We start from the raw sequence: 16,561 nt of genomic DNA on the forward strand, positions 1-16,561 counted from the left end.
AATGCACATATCAGAGAAATAAAAATGTTTAACCCCATAACAACCTCAAATGTATGACCTCTTTGATTATAAAGCCCTGTCTACGGCCATGTATTAGGCCTAGATCAATAATGAATGTGTACATATTGTGAATGAATTTAATAAACCTAGCTTTCCTGGTAGCTTTGTCTGAGAAAATGATTCATGAATCAACCTATCAGTTGACCCTATGTTTACTTTCTTCACTGACAGACAAAAATGAAAAGCCTATATCAGTCAAAGCTCAGATTTAGGAGGGGAAAAGACAGAGCAAGAGAAAAACAAAGAGAAAAAGAGTGTGATGCTGATGAGGTGTGAAAAATAAACAGCTGCCCGCACATGGTTTTAAAGCTGTTGTTATTCAATTTTTTTGGCCTTCAAAACATCTTAAAATGCACATATGTAGATCAGAGAAATCAAAATTTTCTCGGGGGGGCATGCCCCCGAACCCCCCTAAATACCTCACATTCGGTACCTCAGTGATTATAAAACCCTGCCATATCCATGTTAATGGATGAATGAATGAAACTAGTTAATAATGCGCATTAGACCATAAACTAATTTTTTTTTTTTAAATCATACCCTCATTGGGGGCTGAGCACCCCTAAAATGAAAATCCTAGAATCGCCCCTGGAATATAGTATGAATACAGTGAATGTTAGGATGGTCAAATGAAATAATCATGGAGTATTATGGAAATTAAAGTCTATTATTAATAATAAAAGGGGGCAACTAGAGCAAACTGAAATCACTCAGATCTTAAATGTGTCACTGATCTATAAGAGCACAAAATCTCTTTCTGAACTCTATAATTATTAAGAGTGTCAGATTAATTTATATGGTTTTATTTCAGATGCAAGTGTGACGATGTTATTTCAGATCCTCCTTTGAGCAGCTGCAGTTTCAGTTCAGTCACTGTGACTCTGACTGACGGAGGTTTTTGTACGACTCTTTATCACTGTGTGAACATTCGATCACTCTCACAATAATTATTAGAATTTGTTGTGCAATGGAAACTCTTACAGTAATAATGTCCAGCATCTTCAGTCTGGACTCCACTGATGGTCAGAATGAAATCACTGTTAGATCCACTGCCACTGAATCTAGTCTAGACTGTGAACCGTATTCTGAACATCTGCATCTGCTCTGCTTTTTGCCTTTCATACAAGACTGTGTGTGTGCTTTATCATTCAGGCATGATTTTATTACAGTTCAGTCAATAAATATAATATAATTGTAACTTTATGTCCGTTTTGTGTCATTTTTGTTTCAGGTCTTTCATTAGATCAGGGCTTTAACTCACATTTTATAAGTAAACTTCAGTCAGTGAAGCATGAACACTCCTGCAGATTCATGATGAAACAAGAACATGCAGACAAATCATAGATATAGTTTTAGATAAATGTAATAAGATAAAGAGATAAGATAAAGTGTCTAGTAAGTTATGCTTTGTTTCATTTAATATCTATGAATAACTTGACTGAGTGTGTGTGTGTGTGTGTGTGTGTGTGTGTGTGTGTGTGTGTTGAGCAGCTGCAGTTTCAGTTCAGTCACTGTGACTCTGACTGACGGAGGTTTTTGTACGACTCTTTATCACTGTGTGAACACACCACCACTGATATAGTGTAAACTCTGACAGTAATAATGTCCAGCATCTTCAGTCTGGACTCCACTGATGGTCAGAGTGAAATCTCTGTTAGATCCACTGCCACTGAATCTAGATGGAGTTCCTGACTGGAGGCGGTTTGCATAATAAATCAGGAGTTTAGGAGCTTCTCCAGGTTTCTGTAAGTACCAGTACACACAGGGTGGGTCGCAGTAACTACTACTACTGTATGTTGTATCAGCACTGAGTTTACAGCTCATCTCTACAGTTTCTCCTGGTTTGGCAGGTTTCACAGGAGTCTGAGTCACTGTGATCTGAGATCTACAGCCTGAAAAATAAATCATTCCATAAAGTGTATTAATTTATTAGTCAATTTAAAAACAAATCATATTATTTAAATGATTTATTTAGAATATAAACTGTTCACCTTGTAGTATAAAGCCGTATAAAAGTGTCCAGATGATGATGAAGGTCATGTTGATGAAGATTGTTGTGTGTGTCAGTGATGAAGTGTTAAACTCACAGCACTATAAACACTCTCACACACTGAAGATCTGATCAATATGCAAACACACTCCACATCATTTCCCTGAAGACAGAAGAAACACTGTTTTGTCTTTTAGTGTCTTTGCTAATAAACTTCTGTGGATCATTTTCAGAAACAGAAACTCATGATTTACTTCATGTTATTTTGGGTCGATCTTCTCGCTCTAAACACTGTTTTAATGATCAGTTTCATTCAGACTTTGATGCTGAGAGAATTTAATACCTGAGCTGCAGATTTATATCATCCATGATACTGTATAACAGGTCAAAGGTCATCCAATAGAGAATGACCATCTAAATCTGGCTGAAGATTTCATTATAAAGCAGGTCAATAGAATTAGCAGAGTTTAAATCACATGTGTTTGTAAATGTGATGAATGTATTTTGTGGCTCTTTTTCGATCAATCATGGTTGATGTTGAGAAAATCTGCTATTGAGTTTCATATCAGAGTGTGTGTGTTGTCCGTCTTGTTCTCTGCTGGAGTGTGTGTTCATTTGAGTGTGACGGAGGTTTTTGTATGACTCTTTCACTAGAATGAAACACTGTGGTGGACTTTCGGTGGAGGAACTGAACTGGTGATCAGAAGTAAGTCTTTCTTCAATTACCTAATAAAAACATATGATGTGTGTGTTTAAAAGCAGGTTTAAGGTTATTTAAGAACATTTGGTAACAGTATTCGTAATTTAGGTCATATTACAAAAATATATTATTGATAACCTTTACTTACATTTCACATCATATTCACGAATTTCAATTGTATAGTAAAATTCCATCAAATGAATAAATAATCCTTACATATTATTAATATTAAGAATTTTAAATGAGTTAAAAAAAACATATTTTCATTTTTTTAAATGTATAAATACGAATCACATAAACTACTTTAATAAACTTTTAAAATGATGAATTAATTGTATAAATAATATGTAAGGATTATTCTATTCAATTTAATGGAATTGTACTGAAATTTGTGAATCTTAAAAAGGCTTAATGTTTTTTGAGTGTATAACGTTTATTTTATAACAATGTTTATATCAGCCTAATATTTTCAAAATACAAACTATTATATTGACATAATAAATTAGTTTACTAAATCTTATAAAAAATAATAACAAAAAAAATTGATCAATTTACAATAGATGGAGATGTTTAAACATTTTACTTAATTCAGAAAAGAACAAATTAGCATATATTTTCCTTCTAAGAACTGATTTATATTTTTACATATTTTATAATTGATACACTGTAAAAATTTACAGTAAAAAGGCAGTCGTGATCCCCAGACTTGTTCTTTTTTACTATCAAACAATATAAATTTAACAAAATTTTACTGAAATGTCCTGTTAGATTTATTACAGTTTTTCACCGTATAAGGGAACTTACTGTTAACCATTTAACAGTGGCCAGTTGCATAAACTGTTAAGACTAGTCTTACAAGTTAGTCATCCAATTTTATTCTTTAAAATTGTTATTAACTTTTTAAAGTCAGTAACATAAAAACGTAGATTGGTCTAATTTGACACCGAACAGTAAGACTGATTACCCCTAACTTCTAGTTGATCATGCTAGTTCTTAAGACACAGTCTTAACATAATGGCTATGTTTATGCAACTGGCCCCAGGTTTTTACCGTAGCATTTTTAGTCTTTAAGCAGTTACAATATTTGTTTTACAGTGTACATTTCTTAATAGTAAATAGTAATTTAGCAAATCGAGAGTATTTTCAAATTTAACTCAGGATAGTGTGTATATGGTATATGCAGGGGTGCACATATGAATAATTGGGAGCAATGTGGAATTACAGTGAAATGATGAAATGATTGTGATTTTTATTGCATTACCATGTCTGTTCCAGTGAACATTGTAGCTGCAGATCTGAATAACTGAGTTTTGTGTGTGTGTGTGTGTGTGTGTGTGTCCAGCGGGTCCCTCCGTGTCTCCCTCCGTGTCTCTGCTGTCTCCCTCTTCTCTGCTGATCTCTGGAGACTCCTCCACTCTGCTCTGCCTGCTCAGCTCTTACTCTCCACAGGGGGCGACGGTGAGCTGGACGCTGGACGGGTCAGAGGTCACCGAGGGGGTTCAGACCAGCGCAGAGAGCGAGCGGGACGGTCTCTACAGTCGCAGCAGCGTCCTGAGCCTCAGCAAAGCACGCTGGGAAGCCGCAGAGCGCTTCGTCTGCAGAGGAACACATGCCGGAGCTGCTCACGAGGCCTCGTTCCTCAAGAGCTCCGAGTGCTGATGTTTCTCCAGTGAAGACCAGCGTATCTGAGCGTCACGTGATTTACAGCTCAATACTGAAGCAGTCTGTCAATGTGCTGCCATTGCTGTTCATTCAATAAAGCTTCATCTGAACGCAAGCGCACATTTGTGTTGGACTGCATCATTGATCAGTGTGTCGTTCCTTCAAAGTCCTGCACTAAAGTTTCAGCGGCTTTTGATTGATTGTAATTAGGGGTGGAACAATAATTACAGTGGATAGTGACAATATGTATCGTATTATTCACCCAAAATTAAAGTTTAGGAAGTTTACAGGGTTTTCGTGTCACTACTACATTAAACTACTGTATATAATGTTGAATATAATGTATAATAATGCAATGGGGGAATATTTGTGGGTCCTGATAATGCCAAATGTCTGATGTTACCAGTAAAAAGTGGCCTACATTATTTTAGATATATCTAGTCAGAGACATCAAGCATATTCGTCTGAAATAATTCTGTATTTTCAGCTTCAGAATCATGAATATTGTTATTCTGGTGTCTCTATTGTCCTGCATTGGGTTATCAGCACCAAGTCCAAGCCTATTCATTTACACACACAATGTTAAACCAAATGTACAATTTTGATGGAGTATGGCAATAATATGGTATTGTGAGTTCAGGATCGTGACATAAGGGTCTCGTTACACCCCTAATTGTAATAGTTGAGAACAGCTGCATTCAGCAGTAAATGTGAAATGAAGCTCTTGGGGTTTGAACATGGTCACTGGAGACGAGCTGCTCTATTCTGAGACCATCACAATCACTAAACCTGACAATGCAAATGAGATTTTCACCTCAAACTCACAGTTTCACTCTTTTACTGGTTCAACGCTCTGAACTGGAGCAGTTTCACTTCTGCTAAAATGAGTTATGAGTAATAAATTCATTATAAGCTTGAGATGATAGCTAGGCCTACTTGAAAAAGGCTCAAAAACATCTTTCTTACATTGACTTTATCATATAGTGTATTGTACAAAACAAGCAATATATGGTTTGTTTGATTTCATATCAGTTTACACATTCGGTTTTCTCTGATTCAGAGCATATTTGAGTCAAACCCGTCCGTCACAGCACAGATCTGTTGTGTTGAGAAGTATACAATACTTGGTGTTCAGCTCATAGTAATTGCTCACTATAACAGATGTAATAATGAGGAACTGCAGCACTTCAGGCTCTAGTGAGAAACTGTGTTGAGTAATGCGAAGAAAAAGAATAAAGGTTTAAGCTGAATCCGAAATCACAAACTTCACTGCTATATATGGGTGAAAAGCAGTATGTGACAAAAGAAGTATGTCCGAATTTACAGTATAAGTCCCCAGACTGACCGACTACAGTGAAGCGACGCAACCGACACTGTAGATCACATGATAATGACAACATGGCCAATATAGTACGTCCAGATTACATTCATACTACACTCATTAATACTATAGAATGCACTTTTTTACTTTGAACTTTGAAGTAATTAATTATTCAAAAAAGTTTGGCAATTTCAGACGCATCCTTAGTGTACGTTCATTCGCTCTCACCGCCCTGCCACCGACACCGTAGAAAGATTCGAGGACACTCTGACGCTCTGACGTAGATTAGAATGCGTGATTTTTTTTAAACTTTATATAAAAGGGCCGCAATATATATATATATATTTTGCGTGATATGGCGCTAAAGTTATCATGCAATTCCCGCTTTTTTCTAGAAAATATATAACGTTAATGCCCATCAGCAACTCACCAGAAACACCAACAATTTCAGACACCTTGTTCCATGCGTTGTTCTTTTTATTAATGTCCCTGTATGTAAACAGGGAAAAGTCGTACAATAACGGGAAACCCGCAACAGAAATTATTTTTTTTTCCTCCATTTTGCTTAGGAACTAATGTGGTCGGAACCAAAGTTTACAGGATTGTGTTCTCTTGTATCCTCTCCGGCGGAGGACTTCTACATTCCGATTGGTTGCCGCTGGTTGCCGCCAAACCGCGTCATAGCTTATTACCATAAAGTTGATTTGATTTCAACTCTTCTCGCCGCTCTCGCCGTCCAAGACGCACCGCGCCGCCCTCGCCGGAGCCATAGACAGTATAAGAAGTGGACAGAGCCATCTCATTGGATCTCAATTGAGACAAGTGAAGCCCATTTTTAGCGATTTCTTAGCACTTCCTTTCCTGACGCGCAGACTCAAACCGAGCAAAGCGTTACACGGACCACGTGAGCAACCCGTCTGTCTTCTAGTAGCTGTGCCAAGAGAAATCTGAATCATTCCCTTCCGAATCTTGCAGAGACGGAGAGTATGAGTAGGAGCTGTCCATGAGCTTGGAGCAGGAGCAACTTTTGCTAGGTATTCTGATTAATTATTTTGTCATTTTGCCTCCACGTCCCCCGATTGCCCGCGAGCTTCTCCTCCTGTCCATACGGTAATCTCTCTACTGTGCGACAGAGAGTCGCGTGGGTATGACGCAATCGTTAGCCTACTTTTACAAAAACTGCTTCTACGGGGCCATAACATAAGCTACAAGGTAATGGAGCATTTTATACATTGTCGTGTTTCTTTAGAAATAAATAATGGACAAATGGAGTCTTCAAAAGCCTCAGATGTAAAGTTATTCACTGTCAAAGTGACGCCAAAATGAATGGGAGTCAATGGGATGCTAACTGCAGGTGAAGTTCTGCTACAAGATGGTGGCATGCGGCCGGCTTCAACTTCCGGTCGACTTCCTTCCCGCCTGGCCGGAGCTCGCCGCCGACTCTCATTGACAATGAATGGCTTCCGGCCACTTTGACGCTCTCGCCGCCGGCGGTGTGAACGCACAGTTAGTGTTAGTTGCACACAAGTCCTGAAAATTGAAGCCAAGCGTCTTGATCGCCCCCAGGTGGTTGGTCCCAGTACAGCTCATTAACCCCGTCCTCTCCATGTAATCGAATAGGATGTGTAACAAACTAAACAATCAATTTACACTTCAAATATAAATTAATAACCATGGAATATTATTAAAATTAAGATCTATTATTAATAAAAGGGGGCAACTAGGGCAAACTGAAATCACTCAGATCTCAAATGTGTCACTGATCTATAAGAGCACAAAATCTCTTTCTGAACTCTATAATTATTAAGAGTGTCAGATTAATTTATATGGTTTTATTCCAGATGCAAGTGTGACGATGTTATTTCAGATCCTCCTTTGAGCAGCTGCAGTTTCAGTTCAGTCACTGTGACTCTGACTGACGGAGGTTTTTGTACGACTCTTTATCACTGTGTGAACACATAATCACCCACACAATTATTATCAGAATTTGTTCTGCAATGTAAACTCTGACAGTAATAATGTCCAGCATCTTCAGTCTGGACTCCACTGATGGTCAGAGTGAAATCACTGTTAGATCCACTGCCACTGAATCTAGATGGAGTTCCTGACTGGAGGCGGTTTGTCAAATAAATCAGGAGTTTAGGAGCTTCTCCAGGTTTCTGTAAGTACCAGGCTAAGCCTTCATCCCCACTACTCCATCTCTGCACATCTCTGCTGGTTTTACAGTTGATATTCACAGTTCCTCCTGGTTGTTCTGCTGTTATTGAGGGACTCTGAGTGATGGTGATCTGTCCTCTACACTCTGAAACACAAGAAGAAGAAAATACACTCAAAACTTTGACAATATACTTGAAGAAATGAATTAATATCAAACTTGTGCTCCACAAACCTTGAGCAAACACTGTGAGAGTCCAGATGAAGATGATGATGAAGGTCATGTTGATGAAGATTGTTGTGTGTGTCAGTGATGAAGTGTTAAACTCACAGCACTATAAACACTCTCACACACTGAAGATCTGATCAATATGCAAACACACTCCACATCATTTCCCTGAAGACAGTCACTCATTAACAGACACATATAATAAAAACAATTACAGAATACATCAAAGACCAACTTCAGTTTATTAATCTAAATATCTGCTGTGAGAATATTTTTACTGTAGTTGGAGTGAAACGTCGCTGTTAATCCCCAAATTTTACACCAAATCCATGTGTGTTCCTGCAGTTTATGAACAGACATGAGGATCATCACACACACGAGTCTCTGTCAGTCACTGAATAACACGATATAAACATGTTCACTTTAATAAATTCAGTTAGTAATTCAGTGATGATGAGCTTCATAAAGCAGGGGAAGTCAGTGAGTTTCTGCAGTGATGTGTGTGTTGTAGATCTGAAGTTCAGTTAGTGAAGCGTTAAAGAGGTTTTTCTTCTGATGATCTATTAGTTTATTTCACTGGTTCACTTTCAGCAGCGACACCAAACTGATGATGGCAGTAAATCATCACATATTAAGATTATTAATACAACAGCTGACTGTTAAATACTTTGTAGAAAAGATGCACTTTTAGCATATATTTTTATATAATTTTTTTTTTTTTCAATTACACATTGAATGTTCGTCGAAACTGTAAAGATGATTTTCAGTGTCAAAGGATCTTTTTTTTCATCCACTGAACTAGAAACAATCATTTCTGACATTTACTTGATTTGACGAGTTTTCAGCTCTTTTCTTCCTCAAAGATAATTCAGTTCTAAAGGGTTAAAAATACATTGAAAGAAATTAACATTTGGCTGGTATTTTGGCACCACTTTTTATTTTGGTATTAATTGATTTTTTTCTAATCTATTGTTAAATGAACAGCAATATTTCCAAACAGGCATTTATATTCTTAATAGTATTTCCTCTTAATGATCAGCTCTGTCTGATACTGCAGGAGTAAAAAGGTTTATAGAAATTAATTTTAATTAATTATAAAGTTATAGTGGATGAGACACACAAAGTTTGCTTAAGGTTTTATTCAGAGTCTTAAATTGTAGTGAATTCAGTTCTTGTGTTTCTTCACATCTGATCTTTGATGCTTTTAACAAAGTGAGTTTCAGAGAAGTTGATCATGAAAATGACACTTCAAATCTATAATATAACTTCTATTTAACTCTAATCGCTTTAGTGATCACAGGCTTTGTGAAAACTCTTCTCTAAAAACATTCAGATCAACTTTTTGGAAGTTAAAGCTGATAAAGTGAATCAAACATTACAGAGAAACATATTCTTCTATTTCTAATGCTGTTTCTTTTAGACTCTTATTTGTCGTTTTCAGTCGATTCTTGTTTGTAAAACTGACACTTGATGAACTGAAATTAGTTTTTGTCTTCGTTTTCAACTTGTTAAAACAATAAATTGTATAATTTATTATTTTTGTTCAATAAAACTGGATATTGAGACTCAAAGATATCAAATATCAAAGATGACACATTTACTAACAACAGTCTTTATGTTTCTGCATCGACTGAAAGTGGAACTTGATTGAGTTTTTCTGGCGGTTTGAAACTCAATGATATTTCCTTTTTAAATAATTTAATAATCAAGTCTAGACTGTGAACCGTATTCTGAACATCTGCATCTGCTCTGCTTTCTGCCTTTCATACAAGACTGTGTGTGTGCTTTATCATTCAGGCATGATTTTATTACAATTCAGTCAATAAATAAAATATAATTGTAACTTTATGTCTTTGTGATCGTTTTGTTTCAGGTCTTTCATTAGATCAGGGCTTTATCTCACGCTTTATAAGTAAACTTCAGTCAGTGGAGCATGAACACTCTTGCAGATTCATGATGAAACAAGAACATACGGACAAATTATAGATATAGTTTTAGATAAATGTAATAAGATAAAGAGATAAGATAAAGTATTTAGTAAGTTAAAAACTCAATGAATGCTTTGTTTCATTAAATATCTATGAATAACTTGACTGTGTGTGTGTGTGTGTGTGTGTGTGTGTGTGTGTGTGTGTGTGTGTCCACATGGTGTAGTTATGGCATCTACCAACAGGGGGAAATCTTGACCCTCAACCTTTACACTCCTTAAATGGCTATACATTTCGTAAACTTGTCACATCAACCTGTTTATCCCATAATGTAATGTTCTGCCTTGAATAATGCATTGCACATCTTACTATGTTTGCATTAACCATCCTCAGTACAGTGTTTTCTGTCATTGTGCTGACAACTTTTCTGAATCTTGGACAGAAACAGACAGTCTTCTGAGGACCACATGGAGAAGACGAGAGAGACATGTTTGTGTTGCTATTACACTATCCCAGTGCACTCATGCTCCTTATCATTGCCTCATTTTAGTAAGTAGATATAATCGGCCACGAACAAGTCTGTGTTGCTGTTCTCTCTTATATAAGTTCCACTGCTAGCAAACAGGTCTGACCTGAAAAGGCAAGACGTAGGACAGACTTACAAAAACTTGTGTGCAACTTAAACCAGAGAATGATTTTCTTTTTCCTTTTCCTTTTAAAAGAGATCCATGCCTGTTTTCCTAATGGAAGTGACAGGGCTAGTTAACTCCAGTGGCTCGGCAGCAACCGAGCTTTTGTGTACAATAAACCCAAAGGCTAGAAGCACAGGACATGACAGAGCGCAGGATATAACAGAGCGGCCCAATTTTCCACCAGACTGCTTCCCACCACAGCCGTCCACTTGTAACCAACAGGCCTTTCGACGTGAGAGGGATATCTTATAGCCGGTCCCGCTGTGAAAATCTTATAGCATGGTATGGCTAAGAGACTGCTATGGAAACCTTGGCCCAAGTGCCCTCACAGAAAAACGTAACTCCTGGCTGTGTTTCTGAACAGCGCTAAGTCTGTAAGCAGAACTGGGCTCATTATAATTGCCGCTGGCATATCAGGCCACAATTATCAACGCCGGCTTATTCAGTCTTTAATTGCCTCATTTAATTTGTTCACATTTGGCACTGAACAACGTCAACCTGCTGCAGTTGAAAATGATTAGCTCCAAGGACGTGATATGCACAATACAGGCCTATTGGCTGTTTCTATACCTTCATCTTTCCTTCACTTTGAAAATGACCTACTATCCGAAGTATTCAAAATGAAAACACATTTTAGATTACGGCAAACCTTTCTTTTGCTTTCACCTCTAGAGTGTTTTCACGTCTATTTTTGTTGTCATGTCTTTAATTTTGTAATTGACCTATAGTCAAGGTTCTTGTCATGTGATTCCCTTTTCCCTCATGTGTTCTTGCCATGTGCTCCCCTTGTGAATGTGTCATGTTGTCATTGGTTGATTTAGTCATGTGGTTTTTCAGTTCTGTTCTGTCATTGGTTTATTGTTTAATCATGTTCACAAGTGTGTCTTGTCAAGTCATTAGTCTCTGTGTTTATATTGTAAGTGTAGTGGCCCGATTTTTTTTTAAATCGTTGTTTCAGCCTGTAATTGAGCCAACTTATATAAACAAATATATAAACCAAATTTGCGATTATTATTAGCAGCATTGTGTGTAGTTATAATTAAACCAATGCTGCAGGTCAGACTTTTTTTTACCTACTCCCTCACCTTCCAAGCACAAGTTAAACTGATCATTTAAAATCGTCCATTTTAGAAAGAGCGATATATTATGTCTGGGTTAACGCTTCTGCGCTAACCAGAGAGAGCTGCGCTGTGCCTACACATAATTACCTGATTAAATATCTAATGAATGAGCTAATGTATTCATTTATCCATCAGCCTATTTATTAGGGCAAATTGACATGTTTTATGGCAGAGTTTGGGGAGCAGTCGTTTTCACCTTGTCTTTAAGAGGAAAGAACAGGGACATGGACGTTAATGAGAGCATTCTGTATAATAACGCTTATGAAACTCCTTTAGGGTACTTTGTTTAAAAAAGACTTTCAGTAAGTTTCAGGCAAAAAAAAAAGACACATGTTCCTAGTGTTTTACAAAAGGGGCATAGTTGTGAAAGCCTGCACTTTGCATAAGACGTTATTAAAAAGGTAATGAGATAAGGAGTTGGAGACAATGTCAATGCCATTTGACCAGGATCCAAAACTAACACTTGCCAAGCACCAAATTGGAGTTTAAATAGGATTTTGCAATCAGTAAAAAATACACTTGTCAGTTGGTCAGCAACATTATTAGAAACTGCTGTATTATGCTTTATATATAATTGTAAGAATTATAATCAAACCCTCCCTGATGTAAGTGATGCGCAGTCAGTTACTATCAACTTTTACTGAAGTGTACATTTTTTACTCCGAAATGTATCTACAGTAGCTAAAGTTTATTTATTTATTGATTTTTTTTTTTTTTTTTAAATGCAAAATATAGTTATAGTAAATTTTGTTCCCACCATTCTCAGAAGTGGCAAAAGTTAATTTTGAACTCTTCTCATGACCCATTTAAAGTGCCTTATAATAGAAGATTTATTACTTCAACAGAGTACCATATAGTGTAATCATAACATAGCTTACAGGGTTTACATTATATTGCATGTATGTCCTATACTTAGAGGATGCTTTTGCACTATAACAGGAAGAAGATTGCTTTGTAACAATATGTTGGGTACAAGCATTGCTCTCATCTGCTCATGAAGAACAAGACATTGTGTGCAAATCTTGCAAATTGTCCAGAAAAGTCCCTGTGCAGACCCTTTTGACACTTTGTTTGATTAATGAGGTCTGAGTTGAACACAAAGACTGTAACACTGAGACCCCATCCCGTAGATTCAAGCAGGGCTTTAAGGACACTGTGATGTGGGCCGAATTATTCATGGAGTTTGGTTCAGGTCAAGGTCTTGCCATAGACATGGAGCCATGCGGGTATACTGTATCTACGCTCTGTTCTCATAGCACTCAATACCACCTAAAATTCAGAAAGTTCCACTTATCCCCTGGATAAAACACTAGTCGGTGGAAGATATTGAGATTCCCTGTGTGTGTGTGTGTGTGTGTGTGTGTGTGAAAGTGTTTGAGCAGCTGCAGTTTCAGTTCAGTCACTGTGACTCTGACTGACGGAGGTTTTTGTACGACTCTTTATCACTGTGTGAACGCATAGTTACTGTTGATGAAGTGTATAATCTGACAGTAATAATGTCCAGCATCTTCAGTCTGGACTCCACTGATGGTCAGAGTATAATCTCTGTCAGATCCACTGCCACTGAATCTAGATGGAGTTCCTGACTGACGGGTGTTTGTGTAAGCAATCAGGAGTTTAGGAACTTCTCCAGGTTTCTGTAAGTACCAGTTCAGACACGGTTTGCCACTTACCCAGCAGGATGGACCACTGTTAAATTTACAGTTTACAGCGACTGTTTGTCCAGTTTCATAGAGCCGCTCTGAGGGAGTTTGAGTCACTGTCTCCTGCCCAACAGATTCTGACAAGAGAGAAAGATTAGAAATCACACACACTTTTACAACCTTATATCTTCACAACACACATAAAGATTACGAGTGAATAACGTTTGTAATCTTGACTGACACAAACCTCGACATAACACTGCCAGCGTCCAGATCAATATGGTGATGAAAGTCATTTTTGTAGGTTGAAGGTTCAGTTCTAGTGAAAAACAGTTGTTGATCATGTTTGATGTTTGACAGAGTTATAAACACATGCAGAGCACTGAAGCGTGTGTCGCTCATGTAAAACACACTCTATGCAAACGCTTCAGGAGTCACAGATTTAACTTTAATGTGCTTTCATTGAGACTTCACAAAACATTTAACGAGTTCACATGTTAATATGATCCTTTATTGATATAAAGCAATATTTTCTGTGATATTGCTTTGATACAACAGTTTAATGAACAAGAATCTATTATTGAGTACTTTACATTTTAGTCATTTATATTGCCAGTAGTTATTTACTAACTGAAAGTTACGGCTGACTGAAATATTTCCAAACGAAACCACAGTAAAACAAACCAGTGCGACTCTGAGAAACACAATCGTGGCCTAATAGTTAGAGAGAGTCAGAGAGGTTTAATGCAGAGGACAAACTCTGAGTTTGGGTTTCCACAATTGGCCTTCATATGTCACTTTCACAATAGTTCCTGAATGAATCAGTGTTTTAATCGGATGATAAAGTTAATGGCTGCGTCCGAAATCACATCTTCCCTTCTATAGTAGGCAAAAAACAGTATGTGACAAAAGAAGGATGTCCGAATTGACAATACTCATAAAAGCAAAAAGTACTCGGATGTCCGACTACTTTTGGAGAGATCCTGAAGTGTGATACGATGGACACTTTACTATCCCATGAGGCCACAGGAGGATCTGTGAATGACAGTGAAGAGATGCAACTGACGCTGGTAGATCACATGATAATGACAACATGGTGAATGTAGTACGTCTGGATTACACACACACACTCATTTATACTATATAGAACTGACTTTTTTAGTGGCTGTGAAGTAATTACTAATTCAAAATAAGTACACTGTTAGACTTTTCTGTAATTTCTACAGTTATTTACTTTAAATCACCCAGTATTATACTGCTATTTCTCTTTACAGTAAATAACTGATTCCCATTGCATCATGGGAATTTTCTGTGACGTCAAACACCACATACAGAGACTTACTGTATTTTTTAAATTTGCAGTATACTACTGTATTTGACATAACACCACATACAGAGACTTACTGTATTTTTTAAATTTGCAGTATACTACTGTATTTGACATAACACCACATACAGAGACTTACTGTATTTTTTAAATTTGCTGTATACTACTGTATTTGACTTAACGGCCTCTCTGACTGGCACTATTCCATCGTGCTTTTTATTTCCTAATTTTTGCCTTACACCGCGTGTCTACAACGCTATAACAGTCAAAGGCTGTCTATATTGGACACATTGAAGCGACTGGATCATTTATCCAAAATGCAAACCTGTTTCTCCCTTGTCAGAAATAGCGCGAGCGCTTGGACTCGGAGTACGTCAGAAATATAACAGCGCATGATCCAGGGCCGTTTCAAGATATTTGGGGGCCCTAGGCAAAAGAGTGAAGTGAGGTCCCAAGTCCTCCCTCAGGAAAATTTTTAAAATTCAGATGGGATTTCTTGTATTCTGGTGCATTTTAAGAGTCATGAATTATCAATTGGCACAGACAGAAATTTAAGCAAAGCACCTAATAAAGCAAAAAAAAAAAAAAAAACATTTGGTGAATAGCCATACGTTTATTGTTATTCTCATAGCATATCATGAAAGTGAAGTGTGGAGGATTCGATATTTACTTTACAGGAAAAGAACTTGAATAGAAGGACAAACGCGAAGGAAAAAGGGCATTTTTCTCCAGATGGAATAGAAACACCACCAACGGAAATTGATAGCCTGCGTAACTTACATCTAAAATGTAACCGGACTTAATGGATTATTTTGTTTGGACCTAACTGCATGGGAGTGTTAGGACCAGCTCTATTTGTTTGGAATTGACAAAGTTTTTACCGTGACCGCACCGCGGGCAGACACAGCCGTCAAGAGAACACTTCTCTAGCTTTTGCCTTTATAAATTACATGGCAAAAAATCTCATGCGATCGTAATCTGGGCTCGTGCATCAAGAGGATTTAGCTCAAAGGAAGTTTTCGAACGCTGTAACGTTAGCTACAACAGTGAAGTGTCGAGAAGTTGTCTAGTGTGTATTTTATGCTTAAATTCTGCAAACAGAACAAAGTTGTGTATGACTATTAGTTGAACTTTTTCACCCTCTAACAACGCTCACATCTACCGTTGTGTTTGGTCACTGATGTCAAGGTTTATGTTCGCAGAGATGTGAAAACACGTCAGACAGCTGTATTTGGAGATAATAATGGTTTACTTGCCGCTGTGTCTTTGGCGTTTTTCCTCTTCTTCTTTCTTTCTCTGTGTTTTGGAAAATCGTGAAGGGTATGAACGCTTCATGATGACATTTTTAAATTTAAATGCCCGCGTAGCACTGAGTGTTTCTCTTCCACTGACAGCTAGTGGGGGACCTGATGGGGGGTGCGCGACGGTGGATGTCACTTCAACATTACAGTGATTAGGGCACTCATAGTGTTTGTCGTTGCATAGGGGGAATCCCTCTAGTTTGGGGGGCCCCTCTCACGGAGCAGTACTGGAAAGTGATAGCACTGTCTCACTGTGGTTGTTTGTTTACAATGGTTGATACTGTTTGACGAGGGCAGATACACAACCTAAACGACCGTGCGGCCATCGGGGGCCCCCTTCAGCTGGGGGCCCTAGGCAGCTGCCTACCTTGCCTACCCCATTGCGACGGCTCTATCTGGGCGCATCACTACACTGTCTGGGATTTGTCGTGTT

General features: G+C 37.7%; 1 long non-coding RNA gene and 1 gene segment (V, D, J or C); one reads left to right on the forward strand and one right to left on the reverse strand.

The window, feature by feature from the left end:
* The first annotated feature begins 2,606 nt into the window (after positions 1-2,606).
* Positions 2,607-4,532, forward strand: LOC311075665. Its single transcript, XR_014604553.1, has 2 exons — positions 2,607-2,756; positions 4,093-4,532. It is a non-coding gene; the product is annotated as an uncharacterized lncRNA (long non-coding RNA).
* On the reverse strand, positions 4,248-10,198 carry LOC311075651 (Ig kappa chain V region 3547-like). The segment is given in 2 exons: positions 8,123-10,198; positions 4,248-8,035 (listed from the first exon to the last, which is right to left on the reverse strand).
* Between the last annotated feature and the right edge of the window lie 6,363 nt (positions 10,199-16,561).

This window comes from Abramis brama, assembly GCF_963993115.1.
Source record: "Abramis brama genome assembly, chromosome: 24".
Lineage (NCBI taxonomy): Eukaryota > Metazoa > Chordata > Actinopteri > Cypriniformes > Leuciscidae > Abramis > Abramis brama.